The 12147-nt window shown below is 42.3% G+C and overlaps 1 long non-coding RNA gene across 2 annotated transcripts in view; it reads left to right on the top strand.

Moving 5' to 3' along the window:
• LOC129651793 (uncharacterized) overlaps window positions 1–12147 on the top strand; it is a 30535-nt gene that overhangs the window by 8905 nt on the left and 9483 nt on the right. The gene's annotated exons all lie outside the window — the stretch shown is intronic.

Here is a 12147-nt window from a genome sequence, read left to right on the forward strand (position 1 = left end):
AGCTCCAAGCATTAATTATGCACCAATATCGATGTTTTTGTCTGACAAGGTCTAATGTCACCATATTCAAATCTGGCTGCTTCCTTGTTAGAAAACCCTTCGAAATGTGGCCTTGGAAGAGCCAGCATGTGTCACCTGCAATGTTTGAGATGTCCCCAAATTGAAGCCCTCAATTAGAATTAAAGACAACGTCTTTGTTCTGAGCCCCAAAGAGAACAAGCTGGCGTGATTCATGGAAGCAGCTTGAGATGCGACTCCATTGAGCATTGCTCGAAAGAAGGCAATCAAGTCTTCTTCTGGTAAGCTGCACATGGCAGTGTGAACAATTTGAATACATTTGGATTTGCAGAATACACAAGCCGGGTATTATGGTTTGTATGGGGAAGTCTATCTGTTTGCTAATTGGTATGATCGACCATAAATATCCAGCCAGATCTGCCTGGTTTCACAGAATTGTTAGGAGAATTGAGATTAACTTATTTTTAAAAGAGGATGATAATCATACAAAGACCAGTTTCCCTAACTTGAACTGATCTTAAATAGGCCATTCTCGTTCGAAAGTTCTTATTGGACTCATTTAATTTACCCAGTAAGTAATCACTACCCTCTGACTATATGCCAGACACTATTCCAGGCACCTGGGACACCAGAAGACACAGACGGACAGGGCTCTTGGGGAGCATTTGTTTTAATGAAGCATCTTATAGATGTGCTCATTTCCAAGACTTTGGCTAAGATGACTTTCCAAGGCCGAGAGAGGCAGTTGAAAGAGTCTCTTCTCTGAGTTTATGATTTTTATTAAAATAAAGGAGTTTGCTAATTTCATCTCCAGTAACTAAGAAACATACTCAAGAGTTATGAATATAATTAATGTTTCTTTCATGCTGAGCTATACTATGAATGCTTTTCTGATGTCAGAGAAATGGAGGACTGTTATAGGGATAATTATTTCACTTGCTCTGCATTTTTTGAGGGGGAATTGGGTTAACATGATTGCTAATGCCTGTTTATGCCTGTGTGTGGTTTGCTGCATCTGACTCTTGGCAACCGCATGGACTGCAACCCGCCAGGCTCCTCTATCCATGGGATTTTCCAGGCAAGGATACCGGAGCGGGTTGCCATTTCCTACTTCAAGGGATCTTCCTGACCCAAGGATCAAATTCCAGTCTCTGGCGTCTTCTGCATTAGCAGGCAGATTCTTTACCACTGTGCCACCTGGAAGCAGTGCCTATTTATCCACAAGAATAAAGGAAAAGAACCTTCATTCCTGGTAATGAATAGTTAATTTAAGTGATATTATAAGTATTCAAAACATGGAGGGGGGATTTTTTTCATACCCTAAAATATTTTCTTCTTTATCATTTTCTTTCTTTCTTTTGCTTTCAACAACATTTTGAGTGTATGCCTTGTCTCAGGTACTGTATGAGATCAGGAGGATCAAAAATGAAATATGGTCTTGACACTCAAGAAATACACAATCTCATTTTTAAAAATAAAAAGGTAAGGGAAGTCAATTTAGCACAGAAAAGTAAAAGTGTGAGTCACTCAGTCATGTCTGACTCTTTGCAACCCCATGAACTATAGCATGCCAAGTTCTTCTGTCCATTGAATTCTCCAGGCAAGAATACTGGAGTGGGTAGCTATTCCCTTCTCCAGGGGATCTTTCCAACTCAGGGACTGAACCCAGGTCTCCCATATTACAGGAGGATTCTTTACCATCTGAGTCACCAGAGAAGAACCGATATTTAATTTCTTCTTGGAAGTCATAGGATGGTCACAGTGTAATGGAAAGAGTAATGAACCAGAGATCTAATGTAATCCTGAGCATTTTCTATGTCTCTTTGGGAGGCCACTGAACCCCTCTCTGTTTAAGTTTCCTCATCTCAAGGAAAGGATTTCACATAGTTGGTTATAAAAATAATTTAAAATTGTTGATGTGAAATGTGATGATAGCAATAAACCTAATGGCAAAAATTTGTGGTAATTACTGTACACCTTCAAAAGTACAGAGAGGTTGAATAATTTTTCTAAAGCCATGCAGTAGTTCAGCGGTATCTGAATCTGAGAGTCCATTCCAATAGAGTAAACACCTACTATGCTTCAAGCACTGTACTTGGTGCTGTAGGAATTATATAGATTAATAAGCTGTAGTTCTAGCTCCCATCTCACAGGGTTTATAGTCTGCTGTGAGAAACCAATGCCCTGGAACACGCGAGAAGTGGATTAAATTGACAACTCCCTGAATGGAAAGGCTAGATGAAGTCAGCACGCAGTGGTCTAGAGCACCGTGTAGAGAGATTTGACCTTGAATTTGCAGCCAGTAAAGATCTTGGGCTACAGAGTGTATTCCAGAGAAGCCATAGTGACTATGAGAAGAGTGAATGGGAGAGGATTGAAAATCTGGAGACCAGATGCATTAGAAGCCTGTGGCATCAGACAGAGAGAGGCGGAGGCTGATGTGGAAGGTCTGAGTGCAGCTCCTCCAACTCCCAGGTGGATTCAGATTCCAGGAAAGAAGATAACATCCAGACACAAGGACCGTGAGGGGGCAAAGGACGCCCCACATACCAGCCTACCAGGTCCCTGTGGGAAGGAATGATACTGAGCATGGGAAGAGGGGACACCACTCTCTCCACGTTACAGTCCCCTCCGACAGCCCCACCCACATCCACAGGGTAGGAGGAGTCAGAGCCTGGGCACTCGCTGGGCCAGCTTTTACTAGAGAGGGCAGTTCCTGAACCTCCAGGGCAGGCCCCATGCTCTCCCCATTGCTTGTACATCCTGCCCCACACTCAGGCAAGGCTTCCCCCTTGGGAGAAGACCACCACTCTGGCAGTCCCAGCTTCTACACCAGCCGGAGAGGCAGCGTGGCTCTCAAGTCCTGGTCATCGCTATCTCTGCTCAGCCTGCTGCTCCTAAGAGGCAGGTCTGATGCAGATGGAGTGGACATATTGGGCCCCCTTTGTGGGACACGACTGAAGTGACTTAGCAGCAGCAGCCTAAGCCATGTGCTCACCTCTTCCCTTGGTCAATAAGCCTTTGCCTGGGAGAACAGGCTTTGTGGGGTTATTTACAAAGTGTGATCCCAGACTCCAGTCTCTTTATTGTTCTATAGATATAACTCCTTAGTTGGGGATCCTGGAAAAAGGAGAGCAGATAGCACAGTGGGATCTAAGCTTTTACGGGTGTCTTGCTGAAATTTCACCCCCAGGGCACCAATACCTTGTCCTGAGTGCCTACTGTGTGCAGGCATTTCACATATAGTCAGACCTCAAAACTGGCACACAGTAGGCAATGAATAAATGTGGCTTCTTTTCTTCTCATTCTGATTCAGTCTCCTTCCCATGTCAGGAATGAAAGAGGGATCCGATCTTCGATTTGTTCAGATTCCAAGAGAAGTAGCTATTATTTCCATTTTATTGATGAGAATAATGAGGTAGTTAGAGATTCGAACTCAGGCCTATTGGATGTCAAACCTCTGAGTCCTTTCAATACACTCACACATCTCGTTTTGAAATGCCATGAAGGGAACTGACGGTGCTGATTTGCTTGCTTTTATCGTGGTGGGACGCATCTGGCTGGTTGTATAACATAATGGTAGCTAGTTCACTCAGTACTTACTATGTGTGAGGCTCAGCATTAGTAACTTTACATATGTGATTTCCTTCCATCAACATTACAGCATTACATTCTAATAAAATCCTTTAAAAATTAGGAAATGGAGATGAAAAGTGGCAGTTAGCCTACCTAAATTCCCAAAAGTCACAATGAACTAACTGGGATTTGCATTTGGAGAGCCTCCTGGATAAGCCACGTGTGAAGACAACCACTCTGGCTCAGAACTGTTTGTGCCTGTCAGTGAGGCGCCCTCCACCTCCACTCTTCAATATCGTCCCCATCGCTCTCTCCAAAAGTCCCTGCTCAGCTTCAAAATCTATATAGATACCACGTCTCCAAGCAGTTGTTGGGATTTTCTGCACCTGGGAGAGGCTCTGAGGGTAGAAAGAGAAGGAGTCCCACACAGTGAAAGGCCCGTGAGCCAGCCAACTGCAAACCTCATTCCCCACCTGCTTCTAATAGGCTGATCTCTTTTCCCTTGACACCATCCCTCTGTGACTTTAATAGAGCTGAAGTCAACATCACACCACTTAATCAGTCTTTTCTTTTTATTTGTGCTGAAGCAGAGTTGTGAAGTCAGCAGGAAAGGGTGAGAAAGGCAAAATTCTGTCTTCCAGGGCTCCCCAGACACCCTACACGCTGTGGGTCAAGGAGCACCCTCCACAGATGAGTAGCTGTATTTTGTAACTGTAATAATAACTGTAAGAGTAATAATAATAAATAACAACCTGCTTACAATCCTTTATAGGTTATAATGTGTTTCCACATTCATTGGTAAGTAATTTGGTCTTTTCAATTGCTCTCTGAGATGGGGATAATGATGATGTGTGTTAAATAAATATTTTTATTTTTATATTATTTATTATGTTTATATGCATATATTACTTTTGACCTTTGAGCAAGTTGTGAATGTCAAAGGAGGCAGATAGACCACAGAGCTTAAGTTCAGGACTCCTGAACCACCCTAGCTCTGCCATGAGATTCACTTTTAAAATCTCAGTTTCCCCCTCTGTCCAACAAACATCACAATTCTCACTTCCCAACACTCGATGAGAAGAGTTAAGGAGAAAGCACATTTAAAATGTTTGTAGATGACAACATATGTGTAGAAGCCCTGAAGACTCAACAATAGTAACAGCAAAAAATTCAAAGCAAATTAAAAAGTTCAGTAAAGTTGCAACATACAAAACTGACTTACAAAATCAGTGGCGTTTCTAGACAAAAGATCTGAAATAGAAATTAAAACAATCCCATTTATAATATTACAGTAACAAAAATAAAATACATAGGAATAAACTTTACCAAAAATGTGAAAGACTCATACACTGAAAATTATAGAATACATGTATAAATGGAAAGACATCCATGGATTGGAACATCGTTAGAATGTCCATACTACCCACAGTGATTCACAGATTTGAGGTACTCTCTATAAAAATCCCTACGGTATTCTTTACAGAAACAGAAAACATGAGGCTAAAATTCACTGGCAACCATAAAGGACCACAGCAGCCAAGGTGATCCAAAGAAGGAAAGCTGGAGTCATTATACTTTCTGATTTCAATACATGTTACAAATCTACAGTAACCAAAACACTATGGTACTGTCATGAAAACAGACATAAAGACCACAGGAATAGGATAGAAAACCCAGAAACAAATCCACAAATTTATGGTCAAACGATCTTCAACAAAGCGTGCCGAGAACACACAAGGGGGATAGGATAATCTCTTCAATAAATGGTGCTGGTAAAACTGAATATCCACATTAGACGAGTGAAATTAGACTGCTATATCATATACCAAAACGAACTCAAAATGGACTGAAGGCTGAAATATAAGACCTAAAACCATGAAACTACTAGAAGAAAACATAAAGAAAATGCTTCTTGACCTTGAATTATGCAATGATTTTTTTGCATATGACATCAAAAGTATAAGCAACAACAACAAACCTAGACACATGTGATGACATCAGGCTAAACCGTTTGCACAGTAAGGGAAACGACCGGAAAGGCCTCCTACAGAACAGGGGGACGCTTGTCAACCGCTAGCTGACAAAGCACCAAGGTCCGAAATACATAAAGATGTCGTGCAACTCATGCATTCAATAGCCGAAAACAAACAAAAACTGAACAAAAGACATGATTATATATTTCTCAAAAGAAGACACACAAATGGTCAACAGGTATATGAGAAGGTGCATCACTAATCAGGAAAATTAAAATCAAAGCCACAATGAAATAGTACTTCACAGCTGGTGGAATGGCTACAAAAGCAAAACATAACAAAATAGCAAATGATGTGAGCAGGGGGAGAAAAGGGAATCCAGGACTGCTGTGGGTGGGAATGTAAATTGGTGCAATTGCCATGGAAAACAGTATGGAAATTCCTCAAAAACCTAAAAATACAACTACCACATGATTCAGAAATCCCACTTTGGGGTGTATATCCAAAAGAAATGAAATTAGTGTCTCAAAGAGAGAATGTGAATTCCTATGTTCATCACAGAATTGTTCATTATAGTCGCGATATGAAAACAACCCAAATATCTATCGATGGATGAAGGTGTGAGAAAATGTGAAATGGATATAGAGATAGACATAGCCATAGACATAGAGAAATTATTCAGCCTTAAGAAAGAAATGGCACCCCACTCCAGTACTCTTGCCTGTAAAATCCCATGGACGGTGGAGCCTGGTGGGCTGCAGTCCATGGGGTTGCTAAGAGTCGGACACGACTGAGCGACTTCTCTTTCACTTTTCACTTTCATGCATTGGAGAAGGAAATGGCAACCCACTCCAGTGTTGTTGCCTGGAGAATCCCAGGGATGGAGGAGCCTGGTGGGCTGCCGTCTGTGGGGTTGCACAGAGTTGTACACGACTGAAGAGACTTAGCAGCAGCAGCAAGAAAAAAAGAAATCCCTCCATTTGCCACAACATGGATGAAGCTGGAAAAACACATTATGCTAAGTGAAATAAGCCTGGTACAGAAAGACAAATACCTCGTGATCTCACTTATATGTGGAATCTAAAACAAATTCATAGGAGCAAAGAGTAGAATCATGGTGATCAGGGGCTGGGGGAGAGGGAAATGAGGAGATATGGTCTAAGGATACAAAATATTACTTATGCAGGATGAATACTGATCCCTTATAGAAGGATCTCCAAACTGTTTGTTTTATTCATATTTTTCTTTACCACAGCATTTCCTCAATAAATGCTTGTGGGATTGAACTGAATTGGTGGCCTGACTTATGTTAGAATACATATTTTTGTGTGTGATGGTTGAGTATATGGACACCAGAATAAAAGCACTTGGATTCTAATCTCCAGTTCTCCACTACTGACAGTAATAAACCAGCAAGTATTTTAAACACTGCAAGGCAGCGGGCACGTGTAATGGGTATAACAGTACCTACCTTGTGGGCTTATTGTAAAAAGAAGAAGCATGTAAAATGCAGACTTCAGTGGCAGAATACTGGATTGATATCTGTCAGTCAGGACTATTGGGGTTGGCCTCTCCCTCCTCTCTTGTTCAGAGGACTGCCTTTGGAAGCTATGGGATAACCATACAAGCCAGTCCAATAGTTTCATCTCACATCATCAGCCCATCTGCTGGTGCCAGAAGTATTCTGTAGTATCAGAGGGCCTGAGAGCATTTGAACAATGTTGCCAGTTTCTAAGCAATTGTCTTCTGTCTCAGTTGTTGCCTTGGACATCAGTAATCAGCGTCACTAACATCTATAGCTGGTCTCTGCTTCTACAGAAGCCCCACGCATGGGAAAGAGATGGATCTGAGGCTGGAAGCAGCTCTTGAAAGAGGTAGGCCCATGTGAAGCCAAACTCAGAGGAACCAGGCAGTGTTTATATCCCCCTTGGTATTTCTATCTTACTGCTCTGGGAGCTCCCAAATGAAGACGACACCAACAGACCACCCCGTGTACACCAAGCAAGAGAGAAACACAGGACTGGGATATGCAGAGAGAACCCCACACGTCCTTTAGAAACCCACACGTCCCAGCCATTGTGAAGAGAAGGGCTCTCCCAAAGTTCCACAGGGAGTGGAGTCCTTTCTCCTTAGAGGACCACTGTGCTACCCAGAGTGTTGTATTCAAGCAGCCCTGCCTACATCATCTCCTATGTTCTCTTCCCCTATCAAAGTAAACAACATTATAAATAACTTTATTTCTGGTAGAACCATCCTTTCCTCTCATTTGACATCATCATTACAAGAGTTAAGAGGGGACAAGCTTTCTTCCTTCCGATAGTCACAGACTTCTCATCACAGTCTGGTTGCAAACCTTCAGACTGAATCCTGTCATGCCCTGCATCCTTATTTATATCAATCACCATGAAATCTGGGACTCTGAAGTCATTTCTCATAACCAGACTCTCATCACCATTCTATATATCCCCCAATCCCACCCCTCCTCCCTACTCCCCAGACCCTTCCACAGTGCCCTCTGCAAGTCAGGGTTTTCCTTCAGGAAAATCTCCTATAGGGACCTCCCTGGTGGTCCACTGCTTAAGACTTAGCCTTCCAATGCAGGAGGTGTGGGTTTGATCCCTGATCTGGGATCCGGGCTCCCAAATGCCTCATGTGTATATGAGGCGCACACACACACACACACACACAGTAGAAGCAATGTTCACAAATTCAATAAAGACTTTATAAATGGTCCACACCAAAAAAAAAAAAAAAAAAAAAAAACTCCTATGGCTTCCATGGCAGAGTAGAAGGACTTGTGCTTATCTTCTCCTGTGAGAACTCCAAAATTATAACTAACTGCTGGACAACCATTGACAGGAGAATGTTGGATCCCAGCAAAAACAAGATACCCCACGTCCAAGGAAAATGGAGAAGCCCCAGTAAGATGGTAGGAGGGCCAAAGCCCATTTAGAATCAAACCCCCATACCCATCAGAGACACTCAGAGGGCTCAAATAAAACCTTGTGCACACCAGGACCCAGGGACCCTGCAAGAGACTGAGCCGGACCTGTCTTGGATTATTTGAGTATCTCCTGCAGAGGCAAGGGTTAGCAGTGGCCTGCCGTGAAAACAGGGGCTCTGGCTGCCACAGACCTAGGAGGCATGACCTGTAAGCCCCACCACAGAGCCACAGAGCAGACAACCCACAAACTGGAAACAGTTATACCAAAGGAGTTCTCACACTGTTGTGAAAGTTCTAGAGCCCACAACAGATTTCCCAACCTGGGAATCCAGCAAAGGGACTGAGAACCCCCAGGGAAATTGGAGCCCAGTGGGATTTGATTATGAACTTCCACAGGACTAGGGAAACAGACTCTTGGAGGGCACAAACAAAATCTTGTGTGCACCAGGACCAAGGAGAAAGGAGCAGTGACCCCACAAGAGACTGAGTCAGACTTGCCTGGGAGTGTCTAGGAGTCTCCGGCAGAGACTTGGGTTGACAGTGGCTGCCATGGGGTTGGGGTACTGATTACAGCAGTCCTGGCATAAGCCCTTTGCAAGGTCACCATTGCCCCTATCATAGTTTGGCCTCAGACCACTACAGGGAGGGAACACAGCCCCACCCATCAACAGAAAATTGGATTCAAGATTTATTGAACATGGCCCCACCCATCAGAGCAAGACCCATATTCCCCCACAGCCAGTCCCTCCCATCAGGAAGCTTCCACAGCCTCTTATTTTTATCCATTAGAGGGCAGACAGAATGGAAACCACAATTAAAGAAAACTAACCAGACTGATCACTTGGATTACAGCCTTGTCTAACTCAATGAAACTATGAGCACTGAAAAAACGTGATCCACTAGTGAAGGGAATGGCAAACCACTTTAGTGTTCTTGCCTTGAGAACTTCATGAACAGTATGAAAAGACAAAAAGATATGACACTGAAAGATGAACTTCCAGGGCCGGTAGGTGCCCAATATGCTACTGGAGAAGAGTGGAGAAATAACTCCTGAAAGAATGAAGAGGCGGAGCCAAAGCAAAAACAACACCCAGTTGTGGATGTGACTAGTGATGGAAATAAAGTCCGATGCTGCAAAGAACAATATTGCATAGGATCCTGGAATGTTAGGTCCATGAATCAAGGCAAATTGGAAGTGGTCAAACAGGAGATGGCAAGAGTGAATGTCGACATTCTAGGAATCAGCAGGCTAAGATGAACTGGAATGGGTGAATTTAATTCAGATGACCATTATATCTACTACTGCGGGCAGGAATCCCTTAGAAGAAATGGAGTAACCATCATAGTCAACAAGAGAGTCTGAAATGCAATACTTGGGTGCAATCTCAGAAATGACTGAATGATCTCTGTTCATTTCCAAGGCAAACCATTCAATATCACAGTAAACCAAGTCAACGCCCCAACCACTGATGCCAAAGAAGCTGAAATTGAACAGTTCTATGATGAACTACAGGATCTTCCATAACTAACACCAAAAAAAGATGGCCCTTTCATTATAGGGGACTGGAATTCAAAAAGAGGAAGTCAAGAGATACCTGGAGTAACAGGCAAGTTTGGCCTTGGAATACAAAATGAAACAGGGCAAAGGCTAATAGAGTTTTGCCAAGAGAATGCACTGATCACAGCAAACACCCTCTTCCAACAACACAAGAGACAACTCTACACATGGACATCAATGGATGGTCAATATCAAAATGAGATTGATTATATTCTTTGTAGCCAAAGATGGAAAAGCTCTGTACAGTTAGCAAAAACAAGACTGGGAGCTGACTGTGGCTCAGCTCATAAACTCTTCATTACCAAATTCAGATTTAAACTGAAGAAAGCAGGGAAAACCACTAGACCATTCCAGGTATGACCTAAATCAAATCCCTTATGATTATACAGGAGAAGTGACAAATAGATTCAAGGAATTCGATCTGGTAGATAGAGTGCCTGAAGAACTATGGATGGAGGTTCATAACATTGTACAGGAGGTGGTGATCAAAACCATGCCCAAGAAGAAGAAATGCAAAAAGGCAAAATGATTGTCTGAGGAGGCCTTATGAATATCTGAGAAAAGAAGAGAAGCAAAAGGCAAAGGAGAAAAGAAAAGATATAGCCATAGGAATTCAGAGTTCCAAAGAATAGCAAGGAGAGATAAGAAAGCCTTTCTAAGTGATCAATACAAGGAAATAGAGGAAAACAATAAAATGGGAAAGACTAGAGATCTCTTCAAGAAAATTAGAGATACCAAGGGAACATTTAATCCAAAGATAGTCTCAATAAAGGACAAAAATGGCATGTACCCAACAGAAGTAGAACTTTTAAGGTGAAGTTAAGAGGTGGCAAGAATACACAGAAGAAATATACAAAAAAGATCTTAATGACCCAAATACCCATGATAGTGTGATCACTCACCTAGAGCCAGACATCCTGAACTGTAAAGTCAAATGGGTCTTAGGAAGCATCACTATGAACAAAGCTAGTAGAGGTGATAGAATTCCAGCTGACCTATTTCAAAACCTAAAAAATGATGCTGTGAAAGTGCTGCACTCAATATGCCCACAAATTTGGAAAACTCAGCAGTGGTCACAGGACTGGAAAAGGTCAGTTTTCATTCCAATCTCAAATAAAGGCAATGTCAAAGAATGTTCAAACTACTGCACAATTGCACTCATCTCACACGCTAGCAGAGTAAGGCTGAAAGTTCTCCAAGCTACACTTCAACAGTATGTGAACCAAGAACTTCCAGATGTTCAAGCTGAAACATGGAACAACAGACTGGTTCAAAATTGGGAAATGATTACTTTAAGGCTGTAGTTTGTCATCTTGCTTGTTTAACTTATATGCAGAGTACATCATGCATGGATGAAGCACAAGCTGAAATCAAGTTTGCCAGGAGAAATACCAATAATCTCAGATATGCAATGACACCACCCTTATGACAGAAAGCAAAGAGGAACTAAAGGACCTCTTGGTGAAAGTGAAAGAGGAGAGTGAAAAAGCTGGCTTAAAATGCAACATTCAAAAAACGAAGATCATGGCATCTGATCTGATCCTATCACTTCATGGCAAATAAATGGGAAAACCATGGGAACAGTTACAGACTTTATTTTTTCAGGCTGCAAAATCACTGCAGATGGTGACTGCAGCCACAAAATTAAAAGACACTTGCTCCTTGAAAGAAAAGCTATGACAAACCTAAATAAAACCTATGACAAACCAGCTTATTAAAAAACAGCGACATTACCTTGCTGACAAAGGTCCATCTAGTCAAAGCTATGGTTTTTCCAGTAGTCAAGTGTGGATGTGACAGTTGGACCATAAAAAAGCTGAGCACTGAAGAACTGATGCTTTTGAACTGTGGTTTTCAAGAAGACTCTTGAGAGTCCCTGGACTGCAAGGAGATCCAACTAGTCAATCCTAAAAGAAATCAGTCCTGAATATTTATTGGAAGGACTGATGCAGCAGCTGAAACTCCAAGACTTTGACCACCTGATGTGAAGAACAGACTCATTGGAAAAGATCCTGATGGTGGGAAAGATTGAAGGCAGGAGGAGAAGGGGACAACAGAGGATGAGGTGGTTGGATGGC

This window comes from Bubalus kerabau, chromosome 4 (genome assembly GCF_029407905.1).
Source record: "Bubalus kerabau isolate K-KA32 ecotype Philippines breed swamp buffalo chromosome 4, PCC_UOA_SB_1v2, whole genome shotgun sequence".
Taxonomy (NCBI): domain Eukaryota; kingdom Metazoa; phylum Chordata; class Mammalia; order Artiodactyla; family Bovidae; genus Bubalus; species Bubalus kerabau.